General features: G+C 41.7%; 1 long non-coding RNA gene across 2 annotated transcripts; it reads right to left on the reverse strand.

The window, feature by feature from the left end:
- Positions 1-2513: 2513 nt before the first annotated feature.
- Positions 2514-19675, reverse strand: LOC147161100 (uncharacterized). Of its 2 annotated transcripts, none has more exons than XR_015090400.1 (3): positions 19537-19675; positions 17286-17417; positions 2514-3378 (listed from the first exon to the last, which is right to left on the reverse strand). It is a non-coding gene; the product is annotated as an uncharacterized LOC147161100 (long non-coding RNA). The 2 variants fall into 2 exon arrangements; XR_015090401.1 differs by having other exon boundaries at positions 2514-3408.
- Positions 19676-19966: the final 291 nt, after the last annotated feature.

The following is a 19966-nucleotide window of genomic DNA, read 5'->3' on the forward strand; positions in this document are numbered from 1 at the left end:
TAGAAAATAAATCTAATGCGCTAATAATTTTCATTTTCAAGTTTTTTGTTTTTTTTTCAATTAAACTTGTTCTGAGTACCCCTCCTACTTATCATTGTGTTTAAAACCTCCGACAGCATGCCTGAAGAACTCTTCTGGGAGAGGCCAACACGAACACACAGTGGACTAAAATGACCCAAATGCATGAAAAAGCAAAGTTGAAAAGACTTTTGTCATATAGGTAATATGGCATGACTCCTTCTTGTGATTGTCAATCAGAAGATCCAAGATTGTATTGCTGTTAAGTTATCATTTTTGTTTCTGGCATTTAAAAAATTATTACATGAACAAAAAGATGTATCCTGCCCGTCGCCTGTGTCTCCTTGTCATGGTTACTCACAAAAATCAATTTACATATAATACTCCTCTCAGAATACTCAATTGATTGCATTTGTCAGAAACAGAAATCAAGTTTGCGGCCATTTTTAAATGTTGCAAAAACTCAAGTATTGTTTGTTTTAGCATAAAGACAAATCCAAAAACTTCCGAGTTGCATGCTTCGCTTCGAAATGTTTTCCATCATCGATTTCTTATTCCTTATGGACAATTTAGAAACGTCACGCAACATGAAAGCTCCACAGAGAACGGTCTGAACCCAAATTTCAAACCAGAAGACAAGACTGTGATGTAAACGCGGACAAAAAAAAATTGTGGTTTAGCTGTAGTTTGACAAATTTGAGGCTGCCTAACCTATAATGAATGAGAAACCATGAGGTTTGTTCTGGATGTGTCTCTGGTTCTGACAGATGATGTCTTCTGGCCTCATTATGTCCGGCGCAGGTTGCAATATGGCCGCCTGAATCTGGCAACTGAGAGACTTTTGTTCGGACTAGCAACAGAGTTTGGAAGTCTATTCTTTTGTATGTTTGACTTTTGGCCTCAATGTACAGCAAAATCAAGAAAATAGCAAATGCTGATCTGGTTAACATACAGTGGAAATGCTGACCTCCTGATGGAAAATGGCCAACTTCAGCAAAATCTCTGTAAATGCTGAGAATTCTGCATTCATACAAACACTTGGTTTATTGAGGAGAATGCCGTTTTTCTGCACGAGATCACAGAAAGAAAAAAAAAAGTCATGATGTAGCAATGATGTCATGACATTGCCTCAAAGCACTCACTAATGGTGCCTTCCCGCAAAGTGGGAAGTCTGAAACTTTAGACCTCTGACTTGGAAAAATTGCAATGGGCAACAGTGGGAGTTGATCTAACAACAAATCGATCTACCCCCGACGATCGCTGTAGTACAACAACGGCAGCACCCGCAGAGATTGACGGAAACGCCAATAAATACATTGTGCATCTTATACAGTGTCGCTATATTGTCTATGTATGAAATACTTCCGAAAATTGTCTGCCACGAGGGCGCTGGAGCTAACATCTTGGACTGGCCAATTCTACAGCACAAATTCTGAGAAATGAAGAAGAAAAAAAGAAAAGGACACCAAATTTTTGATATCAGGACAGTTAACGGTCAGATTATCTCTTCACAAACGCAAACACTTGATGATCTCAGATCATGTTTTTTTGTTTACGCTCGCCTTGAATGTTTTGTGCACCCCACTAGCCTCAAGCATCATTTGTCCTACTTCCCAGAAGTCTCAAATGCAACATCCAATCAGATTGATGTCATCCCTATGCTGTTCACTGCTCATAGGAGCATATTAGCACCGTCTGGGGTTTGCTATGATATGTCGTGGAATATAATATACGTGTTACAGGTGCAGATGTTTTACGATTTCCCACTATATAGCGCGAATCTGCAATATATAGCAAATTTTAAATGTTTTTTTTTTACAGTACTGCATAATCATTGTAAACTTTAAGACTAGATTATTTTTGGTGTTTGTGTTGATCTATTTTGATATTATTCTGACTTGATTTGTTTTTTCTTGTATTTACTGTAAAATGTGACTATTTTATAATGCACTATATGACTGTATTTTAACTATGTGAAAATTGTTTTGACTGCTCTATGTCAAATGTGCTATATACGTAAAATTGACTGATTGGCTGAGTGACCGAATGACTTACCTTAATGATTTAACTTTTAAAATTAAATGCATAGTTTAATTTGTGTCTCGATTTCAGTCCCACAGTTCAATACATGACTGTTTTTTTATTAAATAAATAAATATAACAATATAATACATTTATAATATATATATAATTTATGAATATAATAAATACATTTGTCAGAGGTTTTTCTTCTGTGACCCACTTAATTTATTTTCGGGATGTTGTCTTTGAAGCTGCATAAACATGCTCAACGCGACTCTGGGACATTTTTTTTAGACACTAACGGCAAACAGTGTCGACTTGTTGACTATGCAATTTCCATCTTTGGTCTCAACCAAAATGCTCCGAAACCTCTGGCCTAAATAAGCTTGGGCTTCTGCAATTTCAGGGTTTTTAATTGTACTAGCTAATTCTTGTACAAACCAAAATCTTGCTTTTGTCATGTTGTTGGACTAGATTAGCATTAGCTAAATTTTGCTAACTTGGCCAGATGACGGCCGGCAAAGTAATTACAGCACATGACAAATTTGTCTTGAACCAGGGCGTGTATTTTTTTTAATGACTTTCAAATATTAGTAATAATATTTTTTTGGGATTAGGTAAATATTATTTGAAGTTTAGTAGCAATGTGATCTTATATGCCTGCATCTGTATCATCATTTTTTGTTTCGATACTGTATCGTTTGTAAGTTTAAATGTGTTTTAAGCGTGCCATAAAAAATCATATATGGTATTTTGAGATCTCAAAAGTGAGTGGTTCTAAAACGTATCCCAATCATGAATGAATGGGTGGTTCACTGCAATATGTAGCTAAACATTCCCCAAAAAATAAATTCAATGATATATAATCATGAAAATGTACCAGTCTTCTACTATTGCTACCATTTAGAACTGCAATATATCACAGATATTCAGGCACAGTTTTTCCGTTTTGGCCCCAATGTGTTGTGCTTCCTCGCTGCCGCCGCCGCCACATCTATAATCCCTTTTATTGAAATCCGTGTCACCTGCCGCCTGCGCAGTCCAGCACCCTGAAGCGCTCTACGTCTGGCATCGTGACGGGCACTGCGGCGAGAGGAAGCCAAGCGGAGAACACAGTACGGCTCTTAATGGCGGCTTTTTAGCATCTATTCAAATCTATGTCGGCTTTTACGGCGTCAATTCGCAACACGGCCCTCTGTATCGACGTGAGAGCGCTCTAATGACGACGGCGTCAAATTTCGCCACAAGCGTGACGCCCTCCTGCTGCTGTTGCAAGGCGCTGTCACGAGGCCTGCCAACGCCGGTGGTCATGAAGATGGAGGCATGCGGGCACCAAAGCTGGGGTGTGCATTGTAGCATTTCACTTCCCTGAAAGCACACAACGCCAGAACGCGTTGGGGAAAGATTGAGACGGAGAAGTAGCCCACACCAGCGGGAGGTGGCGGTGATGACGATGATGATGATGATGGTGGTGGTGGTGGTGAGGGGGGAGATGGAGAGGAAAGCCAGAGGGAGAGAGGAAGAGGGAGCGTGAGGCAATTTTGCAAACCTGTGACACATAAATTATTAACAAACTCTGGCTAAATGCGTAAACTCTCCCTGCTTGCTTGCGCCCTCTTCATTCTTCACACTTACCCTCCTGTGCAAAACACTCAGGCGCGCGCACACACACACACACACACACACACTCGTCAAGGTGGCATGTGATTGCTCATAACATGAAGTGAAGCATGTCAGGGGGGGCTGCGAAGGCGTCAGGCGCAAGAAGGCCCGCAACGAGGCGGCGAGGGAGGGCCGGCGTGACGAGTGATAAAAAAGTGCGACAAAGGCAAAAGATATAAACACGCCGGATGGTAAAAGACGGGGCACGGCGACTGTACATATGTTGCATCTTGGAGCAGATGTGCAAGGCAAACGAGGCGGCGAACAAATATAGACGGCGGGAACATGTGGCGCGACTTTGAATAAGGCCGTTTGATTCCAATTTAAAAATGCTTAGCATGAACGTTTACTGCTCTTGGGCTCTTTGTTTGGAGAGCGGTGTAGCTTTGCTACTAATCACGAGGCGTCCAGTCCATTTGGTATTCTCTAATCAATTGGCCCCGTGTGTGTGTGTGTGTGCGTGCATTTGTGTGCGTGTGAGGCACTGCTTGAACGGTCACTCTGCCCCCCGGGCGATGCTGCGCGTTTGGGACGGAATGGATCCTCCCCCAAGAGTGTAGCGGAGATGTGTGTGTGCGTGTGCGTGCGCGTGCAAGCGTGTGTCGCCACCATACTTTTGCCGCAGTCTGTCCACTCCTACAGAAGTCTGGCAACACATCTCCGCAAGCACAGAATCCAAACAGAGGCCTCCACATGGGCACAGCGCTTTTTTTACATAAAAGCTCAGAGATTATTATTTTTTTCAGTAGTGAGGAAATGCTACAATTTCCAATTGAAAAAAAAAACCAGACAGACCATCCGCAATTACACTACATATAAAAAAGATGGTCTACAGAAGAACTGAAAAAAGGATTATGCCTTAAAAGATACACAAAACTGGAAAAAAAAATCTGTTTTGCAAGTTAGCGCATGTTGCTAAATTAGCAAACACGCAGCGAGCATTGCGCTAACACGAAAACCGAATCGCGCAAACATTAGCGACAAAGCTCTGTTGAGTTGTCTACAAAAATAGAAACCTTACCGTTTTTCATTTGAATCTTTTATATTTATGGCCTAGTAGTGTTTTTTACACAAATATTTAGCGTAATTATGACGTAGACATTTGCGTAGCAGCCTAAAGATATGTCACGACATGGCGCAAAAAAGCCCTCCGTTTTTAGTTTGTCTTTTTGTGTTTTTCATACAAATACTTACTGTAATTCTGACTTAATTACCGTATTAGCATATGATTAGTGATAGATTACAGTGAGATCTGATTTGCGTACAAAATCGGGAACTCAGTTTGTAAATCAAAGACCCCCCCGTACTTATTTCAGAACAAGTTAAGAGAAGAAGTCATGTGAAATAAGTGCACTCAGGGTGCTTTACACCTCCAATAATGCATTTGTAAACAACATCCATGCCTGTGACCTCCCTCCCCCAGTCCAGGTCACATTACAAAAATTCACGACAACAAACTCCTCTCGTAGCTCACGAGAATATAAACAGGAAAAAGTTTGTTCTACGCACGAGCGAGTGCAAATAAAGTAGCACAAATAAACACACAAATGGTGTTTGTTGGCAACATTAATAATTATCTGGAGAATCGAGCAGACTACAAAACATCAGCAAATAGCCAAGTGCACTTTAACAGCATGACTTGAACACATTATCCTCGTTTGTGTGATAAAAAATAAAGACATACTGCTATCAGCCCTCCAAATAAAACAAAAAATATTGACCATGTTTCAATATACTAAGTGCAAATAGGTAAAAAAGTAAATAAAACACGTTCGTGACCATTAAGTCAATTATTTTAACTGTTTACATGCCGCATGCACTATAGCGGGGTTTCCATCCACCCGTTTTTATTCGAAACAAAACAAAACAAACAAACTGAATGGAAATGCGAGAAATTCAAAGAAGGGACCAAAACGTTTTTTTACGCTTGGAGAGGGTGGATTTTGAAGCGTATCAAATAAAGGAAAATGCGAATTTTGGCTATGGAAACAAGTTTTGCGAATAACATGACCGGATACAAGTCGCGCGTTTTGACCGGATATTACATTGCACGTACGTTTGTGGTGACAAAGCAATGTCGGACGATAAAGTATGTTTGGGGGGGGGGGGGGGGGGGGGGGCGACAAAGCAGAAATCTTTTTGGAATTAATGAAAGAAGCGACTACGCTTTATCAAGAATTACAAAAGAAAGCTCATATGACAGCATCGCACGGCGCAGTCCCCTTTCCTGGTCTTCTTCTTTTAAATTACTGGTGGATCACATCTCTATGGCGTATACCGCCACCTACAGCGGCGGAGTCACCTTTCAATATTCGCAAAAGAAGAACAGATGGAAACGGGGCATCAGTCGCATGTCCCGTTTTGCGCATTTCCAGTAAATTTGCTTAAAAAATGATTTTGAGTTGTTTCAGAAGACAAAACGTGGCACAGTTGTCTGCTGTTATATTGTGGGTTTTTTTGTATACTAAGTCACAATATGCCCCCCTTTATGACTCAGTGTTTTGTTTTAAGTTTTAGTATGTACAGGGTTGTGTCGATATGTTATATTTACATACTGTATAAAAGTGTTGGACCAACTTGCAGCTTTAGTATAGTGTATATAACGGCACACATTAAGGTGAGGCCTATTTGTCCAGTCCTGGTCAGACATTTAGAATCCCTACTCGTTCGAAAAACATTAGATCAGATGAACGTTTTAATGAGTTTTTCCTCATGTGTCACATAAAAACCATACATGTGGCACAGCGGAAGTGCCACGTCTATCTTTTAAAAATCAACCAATCGTTATATCGCTTTTACACGCAGAGTTCGACCCACTGAGCCTCATCCGCAGCGGGTCGTCTTCCGCCATTACCGGCTCGCACAGAACGGCTGCATTTTGCCGACGGCGGCGGCCATAAGCCGCCTTGACCTTTACGCACGAGAGAACTTCCGCGTTGGGCGCGAGCCAGTGGCGGAGGCACTTTGCATCACTTGAGAGATTCAATTGCTTTTATGTGTCGCAGCTAAATGGATGCAGAGACGCAGCCGCCTCCCCACGGAGCTCGGCCACCGAAACGCCAGCGTCGATGTGGAATAACAACATTTTAGTTGGGAAGTGTGTGACGAAGTGAAAGTGCTGTATTGTTCATTTGTTGCAGGCTTTTTAACCAAAATGTGTGGGCTTGCTTTCTAAATCCTTGTGAGGCCAGGCATGCAATATTAATAATAATAATAATAATAATAATAATAATAATAATAATGACTATGATGATAATTATAATCATGAATTAAGTGCGCCTATAAGACCAAGACAAACCTGACTGCTTCTGCCAATGGACCATTCTTGGTCATTAGCATGCGAAGCTAATTGCGGCGCGGTGGCTACGCTTGATCTCTTTCCCTGTAAAGTGCGAGATTGAATCAGCCTGAGGATCACAACGGCCTAACAACATATAAAATGTGGTGTGATAGAATGCCAAGTCGATGTTAATCAAGATGTCCAATTTTGTCGCGGTGGCTAATTTTATTAGGATTCCAGGCCAGGTATATTGTTGTGATCGTTGCTTGTTTGTGGGTTTGTTAGGAAACAAAGGAGGAATCCATCGCACTTTGGAGCAAACATTGTTGAAAAATGAAAGTGGATGAATTTATTTTTTCCTTTAGCTTCTTGAGTTACAATGCGACAATTCCGTCGCCACAAAATGTTAACAGTAGGCAAAAGTGTAAATGTTTTGTTAATATAACTTGGTCTTACGCTCAAATAAATGTGACTGTACCATTAATTTATTACTTTTTTTTTTTTTTTTTTTAAATATACCTCAATTAGAGTTGTTAACTCACTAAAGACTTTGAGTCGCTGTCTTTCTTCTTCTTTTTTTTTATTATTATTATTATTTTTTTTTTTTTTGAGTCGCTGTCTTTCAAATGTTTACGACAACTCATTCACACAATTCGACCACTAAAGTCATAAATCCGACTACAGCAATAATGCAACACATTTTGCTAGTCTAAATTGGCTGTAATACGTTTTTGATATGACCAACCAATCAGAAGACCCCAAAAAAAAAAGCTGATGTCATTGAGAGCCGGCTCAATGTCCCAGTGAGGATGAATTTAAAATTTGCTTAAGAAACAGTTGCAGCAGTCTTTGACTCTATGCACCGTGTGTGTTTATCATGTAAATACATACATACATGCCCGTCAGCCAACGTCCTCTGAAAGTATATCCAACACACGCACGCACGCACGCACGTACGTACGTAAGCCCCCTATACGCCTCCACCACCCTCCACGCACACACACACACCGAGTCCCCGGTTTGTCCCCCTGCCCACTTCCTCTGCAGCCTGTGGTGTTTCCGCTGGGGTGAGACGCTGCCAGCTCCCTCCCTCTGCTCCCCAGTGGGGTCCTGCCTCCCAGCATCTGTCAGGGCAGCTGTCTCTCCTCTCCAGCTCTGCACTGCGCCACACTACGCCAGGCCTCCAAACAGGATCTTGAGCGACACACACCCTCGCATTAACACGCACCGCGACGCCGGAGCAATGATTGACTTCTATCGCGTGAAGGTCACGCCTTGGTTTTTTTTCCAGGTTTTTTTTTTTTTTTTGATTTAGTGAAAAGGAAAAACTTAGTTCATCCATGGCACGCTATGGGGATTTGCTTTCAAGACTGTAAAGCACTTTTATGTGGATTTTTTTAGTTAAATAGCTTTGGTGTTTAATTTACACTCGCTGGCCACAACATTAGGTACACCTGCACCATCTCATGCAATTGTGGCCAAAGTTTGGCCCGTGGGCCGGATAAGGCCCACTCCATTCATTAATCTGCATTAATTGTCACGAATCAAGTAATATTTATTCCTAAAATTGGTTAGTTAAAATGCATTTTTACATTGTAATTTTTTGTAATGAATTTATCTAAATAAATACTTTTGGTTAATTGGTTTATTCTGAATAATAAAGTAAAATATAGTTAAATAGACATACATTTAATTTCTACATGTATTTTTTTTTATACTTATATTAAACAATGATTTTATAAATAAAATCATTAGCTCATTGTGATTAAATTATTGATAAATAGTCAAATAAAATTTGAATTTTTAAATATATATGCACAACCACTTAGCCTAGCCTTTCACTCCATTAGCTTAGTGCTAATGCTAAATAGCAATATAACCCTTTAAAAAACAGATTGAAGACAAAGAGATGTCGGCAGACAATATAGCAGTACTCGTGCTGCATTCGAGAATGAAGGATGAAGGTCGGAAGTCGGACTTTACGACTTCAAACCAGGAAGTGTGTACAGGAGCGCCCCCTTGAACTCGGAAATTCCACTTGCAAAGTCGGGAAAAAAAAAGATCCCGACTTCACCGATGGACTACAAGTGACGTAACTCTTAACAATGGAGACGCCTTTGGAAACACAGACCGTGAATGGTAGAACACAATTTACTCGAGTAAAAAACTTTCTTCATTCATAAATATTCGACATAACTTTACTTATCACAACGTACGTGACAGTATGCCGCTATCTCCCTGAATTAAATTATACGGTGAATTACTGAACTGTATGGAACCAATAAATGAAGCTTGCTGGAAAACAATCTATCACTATCCGCCATTTTGGTTGTTTACTTTCACCCCGAACGCTTGCAGGTCGGATATTCTTTATCCTCTGCATGAAATGGCTAATATTGGTGCCGTACTGATGAGCTGTGTGAGGAGTTGAGACATGAAATGTACATCTGTCTTGTACTGCCCCAATTGGCTAATCAGCATGTTAAGAAAAGGTGTGTGTAAAATGAGATGTTATTAAAACATCTGGAAACTGTTTTAAATTGTGAGACGGAAAAAAAACACAATACGGGATGTATTAAAGGAATAATAATATAATCCCTCTGATTGGTATTGCTTTTTGCTTATGTTTGAAGGCTAAAAACAAAATGCCATTCAACAACAGAAGCCTCTTTCTCCTTACTCATTCAGCTCACGTTACACTATTTCACGAGTTATTCCTAAGAATGAGGGAGGGATGGTTCGGGTCCAGGTGTGCCTGGAGCTTCACGAACTAAACATAAAAGGCTTTGAGCGACACAGGTGATGAAAAATGATCCTTTTTTTTTTTGGGCCAGGTCCAGCAACGCAGACAGGACTGCGCGTGTGCGTGCTTGTGATATGCTGCGGGGTAGGATGGCGTGTCGTTCTGAGTTGAGGACAGACACAACAAAAGCAATGCAAGCAGCGTCATTTTGGCAGTTTGTTTGTACTCGTTTTGCATCCTGAAAATGGATAGTCTCAAAGTGGAAGTCTTTGAACATGATGCCTTTATTATTCCCGCGTAAACAATGAATATGATCATTTGTGAGTACATGAGTACATTAAATACGCTTGTTTAAGTGTTCAATCTGTGTTTGTGTGTATGTCACAGCCCAAAAAACAATACACAAAGACGCGTTTATGTTCATAACACTATCCAGCAAATTCCACTTTGGGTCAGTCTGTTTTGCACTTTAAAATAGTCCTGTGAAAACCGCGCTGGAACACATGCGAACAAATAACAACAATGGAGTCGAACAAGAGACTCCTGTGTATCCTCAGCATGTGGCTATTGAGAATTTATTCGAGAGGAGACTGACAGCTGCAAAAAAAACAACAACAACAAAAACGGTCCACTGCAGCACAGTAAAGATTGCGGAGTATAATACTGGCTGCATGGTCCACAGCTAAATAGTGCTAATAGTGCTAGCCAGAGTTAGCTAGCCTAAACCTGCCTAATCCATTTCAGTTTTCCCCAAAATAACATTTGCGTTTGTTTGCTAGTCCTTCTGGTGTGCATGACTCGACCACCAGTGGGCAGTATAATACAGTCATGAAGACACAAATGAAGAGGACTTTCACAGATACTGTAAGTGTAAATGTAATATTTGTCATATTTCTCAGAAGATAAAGAAAACATGCCTGTGAATATTGCTATCCTGTCTGTCTACATGTTGAAATTTCCAATGCTTTCTTACTATTGATGCAATGGAGTTTAGCTTTAAGCTAACAGAAGGCAATGTTATGTTATTGTTTTAAATACACAACTTTTAGTTCTGTTATTTTTATGTTTGGCAGTATAATTCAACTGGGAGCGGCGTTAAACAGCGTTATGCCTCTTTTATGAAGAATTTTTCACTATTTGCTAAACTCGATGAGTTGAGTTCACTGTTGGCACAGAGGAATTACATGACATTTACAACTGCTAGCTTAGCATCCATATTGTCGCGGTTGTGTCCTTTTTACAGCACTCTCTTTTTGATATGAGGACAACTATTCCACTTTTCGCAATTGTCGCATAAATACTGAAACCAAACTCAAACCTTTGTCATCATCGAGGCACAATTTGCACTCCACCAGCTCGGCCGCACATGCCCACTCACATGCACGAAAACTTAAAACACGTGTAAATGCTGACAAAAACACTCCCACCTCCCCATTGGGTAGAGGTCCATCCAGCGCAGATGTAGCCCTGATTAATTGGGCGCAACACTGGGAAAAGGGTCTGGAAACTACCTGGCAATTTCCTGCAGTAGCCCCCGCACCCCCCACCACAAACACGCACACACACACACATCTATCCTACAACGCCCCCTCCTCCTTGCGTTTGGATCACGCAAGTCAGCAGGTGGGCTGCGGGGAGGAGTGTCTGCCGTGTGGCGTTGATATTCAGCCTGCGTCCAGCGTGCTGGGCGCCCTACATTGCAGGCGCTCCCTCTGGCAAAGCATTGGCTTGTCTCTGGGCTGAGAGATGGAAACACTAAGACACCAAATGGTGCAGGTAGACACACACACACACAGCCACAATCGAGTGGTCAGCATCACAAAAAAAAAAAAAAAAAAAAGAAAGAGACCCAGCATAAAGACGTTAAAAGTGTTTGTAGCTGGCCCAATCTGCAAAGCGCGTGGATTACCCAATGGAGAACAGTGAAGCTTTTTAATGAAAGCACAGGAAGGGGGGAAGCAGCTGGTGGCATGTGTTTGAGCCGTGAGGATAAGACCCCGTGCGTCGGGTTCGCCAGCAAAAGGAACCCCCCCCCCCCCCCCCCCCCCCCGCCCACCTCCGCCTCCTTCGCTCGCTCACTTTCCTCATCTCCTCACGCCCCCTTCATCCCTCCCCCTTGGAGAATGTACTCCTTTGTCCGTTCCACGACTGTCCGTCCTGGAGTCGGGCCTGATCTGCGTGGGCCCGCTGGCTGGCCAGCGTCAGAACCAGAGCAGAACCGAGTTGAGCCCCTCACAGAGCTGGCCACGGCGGCCAAAAAGTCCCCTTTTTGATTCGCGGTGGTGTTTTTGTTTGGTTTGTGTTTTTTGATTTGCAGTCGTGTCAGTTTTCTGTTTTTACCTTTTGCACTTCAGGGCCATACATTTAATAGAGTTCACAAGGTTAACAAAACATCGAGCTAGCTATTGACAATTCCGAGCTTACGCCACAATTCAAAATGGCAGTCTAAAATAATGCTGCATTCGAGGAGAAGAGGAAGGTGGGAAGTCGGACATTTCCAACTTCAAACCAGGAAGTGTGAACTTCGGGAAACAAAAATACCCACCTTCCTTGAATGCAGCATTAACTCGGTGAAAGGAAGAGCTCCGCTCATTGAAAAGCATTGGATTTTGGATTGTTGTAATTTGATTTGTGAGGATTATTTTGATTTCCAAATGTGATGAAATGTCGTTTGACGACTATAACAATCTGCCTCGTGTTTATGCTAGACACAGACAAATGCAATACGAATACGTTGTCTGTTTTCAAGGAAAAAGCAGAAATGACCAGATGTTCGGATTACATTATCGCAACCCACGGATGTTGTGGTCCCCGTGACTGAGTTTGCCTTGGGGGCCCTAAATGACTAAATATGTCTCCAAATGTTATCCAAAGGGCGGAGCTAGACACACTGCAGAGTATGGTCAATTCTGTGTGACGACATGAATGGAATGGGAAGCATTCAAAACTTTGGGCACGTCGAGACAAACAGCCCTTCACTCGTAAGATGGTGAGCTAAAAACATCGGCATCAAACAGAGAACAAGATTTTTTTCTCATCACCTTCTTAACCTTCAATTTGTTATACCGCTAATCCATTTTAATATAAATACAGTGTAAACAACACACTGAGCGTCATCCTACCGCAGCAACAAAAATACAAAACATAGAAGGCCAATAGGTTTGTTCACTACCATATTATTTGCTTGAAATGCTTCCAAGGGCTCTTTTCTGCTGATAGCATTGAGAGTGAACATGATTTTATAGAAGGAAAAAAAAAAAAATCAATGTGACTCTTGTTAACCTTTTTATTGTCAGTGAACTCTTATTAAACGGACTGTGAGCTGTGATGAGACTTTAAGTTCCTGTGTACAGGCAGGGATTGTTCTCAGTAATACAAATTACCTGCTGTCAGTTGTTGAAAGGAGATGTAAGGAAACAGACTCGCTTAGAATTGACATCCAACGGAGGTTTCTGCCTCTGCAAATATTATAATGCCTACTTGTGATTGACAGTGTCGGGGAATGTATTCATTTATCCGTGTGTTTATTTGGCAGCAAATGAAGTGGCTGTTACTGTAAGTGTTTGTGTCAGTATAAAGGGCACTGGCGTAATTGGGTTCCTAATATAGGTTAAAATAGCAGTCATGCTATCACCGATAAGTCCCCAACTCCAAATACGTGTTTAAATATTCATCATTCCCATGTTGCACTAGTGATCCAATTTGGGCATTTTCATCTCAGAGATGTCCACTTGCTTTCAAGTGGTGTCAGCGTGATGACCATTTGCTTGGCTGTCGCAAATTGCTAATTTTAGGACTAAAGAAATGGACACAAAAGATGTCAAAAATACAAAACGAGGCTTCGAGATAATGAAAAATCAAGGCAAAATTATTTCTACCGAAAGCCTCCAGTGCTTGGGAATATATCCCACCTTAAGGTCTTAAAACGCAACAAGAACAAGGCACTCTAAAGCGGCCACGCCAGTGTGAAGATGGATGGATGGATGGACGGACGGATGGAAAGATGGACAGATGGACAGATGGATGGTTTGAAATGAGGGATTGATGGATGGACAGATGGTTGGAAGGAAATGATGAATAGATTAATGGAAATGAGTGATGGATGGATGGATGGATAGATAGAAAATGGAGGGATTGATAGATTATTATGAAGTTACAATTTCAAATATGTATACTACTAAAAAAGCATGAACATTTAATTCACTGCAATTAAATAAAAATCAATTATATATCGCTAACGTTGGGCAAAAAAAACAACTGAAAAACAAATTGTGACATAGAAGGTTTTGGCCCAGCGCCAGCGATATGAAGAATGAAAAATACAATTTAAAAAATTGTAGCTTGAGAGCCATGGGACAAAAAGTTGTTTTGTTTTTTTAAGTACAACCCCAATTCCCCAAAAGTTGGGATACGATACAAATTGTGAATAAAAACTGAATGCAGTTATGTGGAAGTGGCAAATTTTAATATTTTATTCAGAATAGAACAATAGAGAACAGGTCAAAAGTTTGAACTGAGAAAATGTATCATTTTAAGGGAAAACTATGTTGATTTTAAATTCCATGGTCTCAACAAATCTCAAAAAAATTGGGACGAGGACATTTTCACCACTGTGAGGCGTCCCCCTCTTCTTCTTACAACAGTTTCGCAAACGTCTGGGGATCGAGGAGACACGTTTCGAAATAGGAACGCTGTCCCAACAACGCGTCTCTCTAACTGTTCAACTACCTTGGCCTTTCTTTTGTTGCACCTTCCCCTTTATGATGCACCAAATGTTGGATCGCTTCTCCTACGCAGCCATGATGTTGTAATTGCTGCTGCGTGTGGTCTGGCATTATCGTGTTGAGAAATGCAAGATCTTGTCTGAAAGGGATGATGTCCGGATGGCAGCAGATGTTGTTCTCCGATCTAAATATACCTTTCTGCATTGACGATGCCTTTCCAGATGTGGGAGCTGCCCATGCCACGCGCACTTATGCAACCCTATACCGTCACAGGTGCAGCAGGCTCATAGACTGTTGAGTGCTGATAACCACTTGGGTTGTCCCTTGTCCTCTTTAGTCAGTATGATATAGCGCCTGCGCTTCTCGGTCTGCTTTAAAAATGGCTTCTTCTTTGTACTGTCGAGTTTCATCTGGCAACGGCGGCTGGCACGGTGGATTGTGTTCACCCGCAATGTTTTCTGAAGTATTGCTGAGCCCTTTCTGTGACACACACACAGAGATCGGTCCAGATTCTCTGAATCTTTGGATGATGTTATGCACTGTAGATGACGATTACTTCGCTGGTAATCACCTTTCTGATATTTCTCCACTATCTTTTCTGCGCAACATTGGAGGAATTGGTGATTCTCTACTCATCTTCGCTTCTGAGAGACACTGCCACTCCGAGAAGCTCTTTTTACGCTCCAATCAAGTTGCCAATGGACCTCATTAGTGGCAACTGCTCTTCCAGCTGTTTTTGCAAGTGCAATTGACTTTTCCAGCCTCTTATTTGCTACCTGTCCCAACTTTTTTGAGATTTGTTGGCACCATGAAATTTACCATCAACATGTTTTTCCCTTCAAATTATAAATGTTCTCAGTTTAAACCTTTGACGTGTCATCTATGTTCTATTCCGAACCAAAATATTGAAATTTGGCTTTTCCACATAATTGCATTCAGTTTTTATTTACAATTTGTATAGTGTCCCAACTTTTGGGGAATTGGGTTTGTAATTCAATCAATAATGAATAAAAATTGTCAAAAAGTCCAACGTTCCATAAATATTGGTGTAAAAATCTAAACGAAAGGTCATTCCAGTGGGAAACAGTTTATTATTCCACGTCAAGGCCTTAACTCAGCCGCCCGATTCTGTTACTGAATTGCTGCACATGTTACCGTATGTCAACAAAGCACGACAACAATTGCATTTGTCTGCGCAGTGGACTATGTGTGTTGTCGCCGTCTTTCTGTGAATGGCTTTTTGTATGCATCCCTCCTTCTCGGGCCGAGCCCATCAAGGCAATTTATAGTGACTTGAACGCATCTCGTCTTCGCTCTCGCCGCCTTTCCGAGGCGGCCTCCTCCCACCCGTGATGAAGCGCACTTGGCCAGCACCTCCCAGGCAGCCTCAACAGTCATGTGCCTTTGTCGTCTATTCCTGGCAACCTCACATGTTTGATTGGTCACACTTCTGCGTGCGTGTGCGTGTGTGTGTGTGTGTGTGTGTGTGTGTGCGTGTGTGTGTGTGGTAGAGGGGGCGCTGCATGTCCTGTGACTCAGGTGCTGAGGGTGCCCCCTGGAGACAAGGGAAGCCATTACTGGTCCCACATGATGACGATGATGATGATGACGGACAACTTTTTTTCATTTTTTTTAAACCCCTCCTGTGGTTCTTTGGCTTCCTGGAAGAGTATTGAATTGTCCCTCGTGCACATCAGAGCGTGGCAGGCAAGCGCATCCACCACGCATGGCAACACCGGCCCATCGCCTAGCAACGCACGTCCTCTGCCCCAGGAGGAATTCGGTGGTCTCTGCTGTAGTCACACCATGCATTTCCTGGAGGGAAATCAGTCCCCCCCCCCCCCCCTCGCAATCTCTCTCTGACGCCGCCGCTCTACCTCAGCGACATTCCAGCTGGCTTAGCTGTTTTTGGATGGAACCTTTACGAACGTGTGCAAATTTCAACAAAAGAAAAGTGAAGCATGTGGAGTGGAAGCCATAAAAAGTAACCACAATTCTTAGAAAGGAAAGTAACGGCGGAAATGTGGCATGTGGAAGTTTTATTTTTACATTCTGTGTGTTTTCCGTCGTCACGGAGGAAATTCGTCATGAACTCATGTGACCTTTTCAAAAATGTCACGCTCAGAAGTCAAAGCCCCCCCCCCCCCCCACCCCTAATAACAAGCCTCTAACGAGCCTTTGTGCCAAAGCAATACGTCATCGCCATCGCCTCTGCGTGCAAGTGCGTGTTTGTTCCTTGTCCGCTTTTCTCGCCCGCAAACGCCTGTTCCCACAGTATTCCCATGACTCTTTGCCGCGCACTCCCCCCCCCCCCCCCCACCCCCGGCCCAGACTTCACCAAAAGGCAGAGCTGCGTTGGCGAGCAGCAAGCTGCTTTAGCCCACCTTCCTCACATCTGAGAACCTCTGTGAAATCCTAATCCCCAGAGCAGGGTGAAGCGCGGGCCCAGCTTGCCTGACCTCTCCGGTTGCCATGGATACAGCGCACTATAAATAAAACAGAGGGGCTTTTTTTTTTTCAAGCAGTTTGGCAGGGCTGCGTGGCCTGCACGCTGGTGGGGTTTATTTTCTCTCTCCCTCTCTTTTGCTATCTATCGCTCCATTCTCATTCTACCTTTTCACTTCTACTCTCCCCGCCTCCTTATCGCCGTCCATTCAAGGCTTCGACTCAGCCTCTCAAACCATAACACCTGCCTGGTGACTCCATACCCGTCGTCTGCAGGCATAACCGGTTAGCCCACCTGACTCAAAACTTTTTCAAGATATATATATATGTATATATGTATATAGATACACACACAACACACACACATATATATACACATAGCGCCACCTACCGTCCACATGCGGCATGGTGACGCTCACTTTGATGAGGTTGGGATGTCCGGGGTCGGCGGCGCCCGTGTAGTGCATCTTGGCCGAAAAAGGCTCGGCGCCCACCGTGCCAATTTTGCGTGGCGGGCACATACCTTGACCAGAAAGAAACACATACAGTACAGTAACTACAGCAGTGCTTTGAGAAACAAGCGGGTCCAAATATAATTAATTAATTCCAACCTCCCTCTCTATATATATATATATATATATATATATATATATATATATATATATATATATATATATATATATATATATATATATATATATATACATGTATTTTTTTTATTTTATTTTAAGTTGGAGGCTGGAACAGATTAACAGCATTTCCATTCATTTTACTGGGATGATTTGTTTTCACAGATGAACAAGGTTCTGTGAGAACAAATAAAAAAATCGTATCTGAAGGTAGCAAACTAAACGTTGGACCAGAGGCCTAAAAACAAAAACAAGAGTTATTCCTCAGTGGCAGCAGGGAAATAATTTGGTCACGGCCGTGGGAGGTTGACGAGAGCGGGAGGCGTGCGGGGGAGCGAAGCTTTGAAGGGGGTTCGAGGTTTGACCGTCTCGCTGCCGCGCAAACATGCTTGACACTTCATTCCTTTCCAGTTAATGCGGAGCCGAGTGCAGGATGTTAACCCTCCGCCTGCTTTTTGATGGGCCGCACCCGCTGCTCACACCACTTCCTGCTTTTCCAGCTGTCCATGGCAGAAGAAGACTCCGTGGTCGAAAGAAAAAAGATGCTGGCCAAAATGCTGGCCTATCAATCTCAAGTGTTGAGCCTGGACAACAAAATGGTGCTACAACCAGTCTTCAAAGTGCACTTGTGTATTTAGTGCAGGATTGCCCAACTTCTATTAAGTCAACATATTTTACATTACAAGAACCTATTGGCAGGACAAACGTGACACAAAAACAATAAACAAACATTTGAACAAATCCATCATATTTACCAGAGATACTGATTTTTAAATGTATTCGTGTGAGCAGCTAGCTAAATGTTTTGCTCTAACCAACCAATCAGAAGATGGATTAAAACCCAGTGAAGACAAATTTTTAAAAAAAAGTTCCAGCACTACTGATAGTCAAAGAGCAAATTAGATTGACATTGCTTGAATTTTATTTTACTTACTCTATGAAACCCCCCCACCACCCGCCCCTAGGAAGATGAAAATATTTTTGCACCCCCCATAACTCTCCGCCACAACTATATATAGTGTCATTTGTCTATAAAATTGTTGCAAGCACACTTCTGTAAAGGAGCTAATAGTCCTTGCACATTCTCTAAAAATTAGAGCGCCACTGCCACCTACTGTAGTGTATGTGCCATTTTTAGAACACCCCCCCCCCCCCCCCCCGTTGCGGAGCAGTTTTGTGACTTCATTTCAAGGGGTAACTTTCTAAGCTTTTTATTTTTAATTTTTTTTGCAGGTTAATCACAGGGATTTTATTCAACAACAAAAAAACATGATACTATAACAAGTGAACAATTGTTTTAGTATATAATCTACAGTTTTTATTTCTTAATTTTAAATCTTTTATCTAGCATTAAATTGTATTTTCTTGTCTAGAACCAAAGCTAAATTGATTCAATAATAATAATAATAAAACACAATCTACTGTAATGTAATTTTGAGAACAATTGTTGTGCAGACCTCAAAATTCTAAATCAATAGTCAGGACTCTATTATGATAACAAATATATATTACTCATATTATACTGTAAATATTTTTATACTAAACTTTTACTCCTGGATGTGATGTACAGCATAGTGTGCCGTAATTCATTTTCAGTTCTGTTCAGCGAGTAGATTTTCTCTCCAGAGTCTAGACACTTATTAATTTGCCTGCTATTTTGCTGCTCAAAGTTGGATGTTCCAGCCAGACATGTAAAGTGTACTCCATCGCTCAAGCACATCATTCCAGCGTTAAACATGCTAGCCATGCATTTTAGGTTAGCTTAGCAATGAATTAGCATGGCTTCTCCCTTCATCAAGAACGACCAGATGTTCAAAATTAAAAATCGAGACATGACCATGACAATTTTGCTGAAAATCAAAAAAACAATAAATTCTCACAGCAAACTTTTTATTTTTTTTTAAATGTAATCGCTAATCAAACTGGTGACCAGTGGTTGTGATATTGCTTTAGCTAATGCTAAATGCTAAATCTTGTTGACAGTTCAGCAGCACTAAACATCAATGCACTCACCATTATCCAACCTTTTCTGCTTGTGTCTTGGCAGCTATTGGAAGCTGGCTGTGTTGTTTACTTCGCGCCGATCCTGCATTGTTACATTGGAAATATGCCGCCAGAAAAGTTCAACTTGCGTTGAGTCTGACTGGCGACAGCAAACATTAAGCTCGTAGGACAACATTTCCCATGATTCTTAGACACGGAAGCAGAAAGTAGCTCTAGTTCCGGTATGACGAAAACATGCCAGTCAGCGATTTAAGAGTTAAATTACCAGTAGTTTTTAATTGGTTTATCATACAAATCGCTATGGCGTGGTTCAAGCAATTCATTTGCTGACTGGATTTAAAAAATAAAAATAAAAATAAAAATCGGGACCAATCATGTGATTTACATTTTCCAGGTGTGCCTAATGTTCTGGCCGGTAACCGCGTATCATCATGCGCCG

Source organism: Leptonotus elevatus, chromosome 16, assembly GCF_054856555.1.
Source record: "Leptonotus elevatus isolate MCC_2025b chromosome 16, RoL_Lele_1.0, whole genome shotgun sequence".
NCBI classification, from domain to species: domain Eukaryota; kingdom Metazoa; phylum Chordata; class Actinopteri; order Syngnathiformes; family Syngnathidae; genus Leptonotus; species Leptonotus elevatus.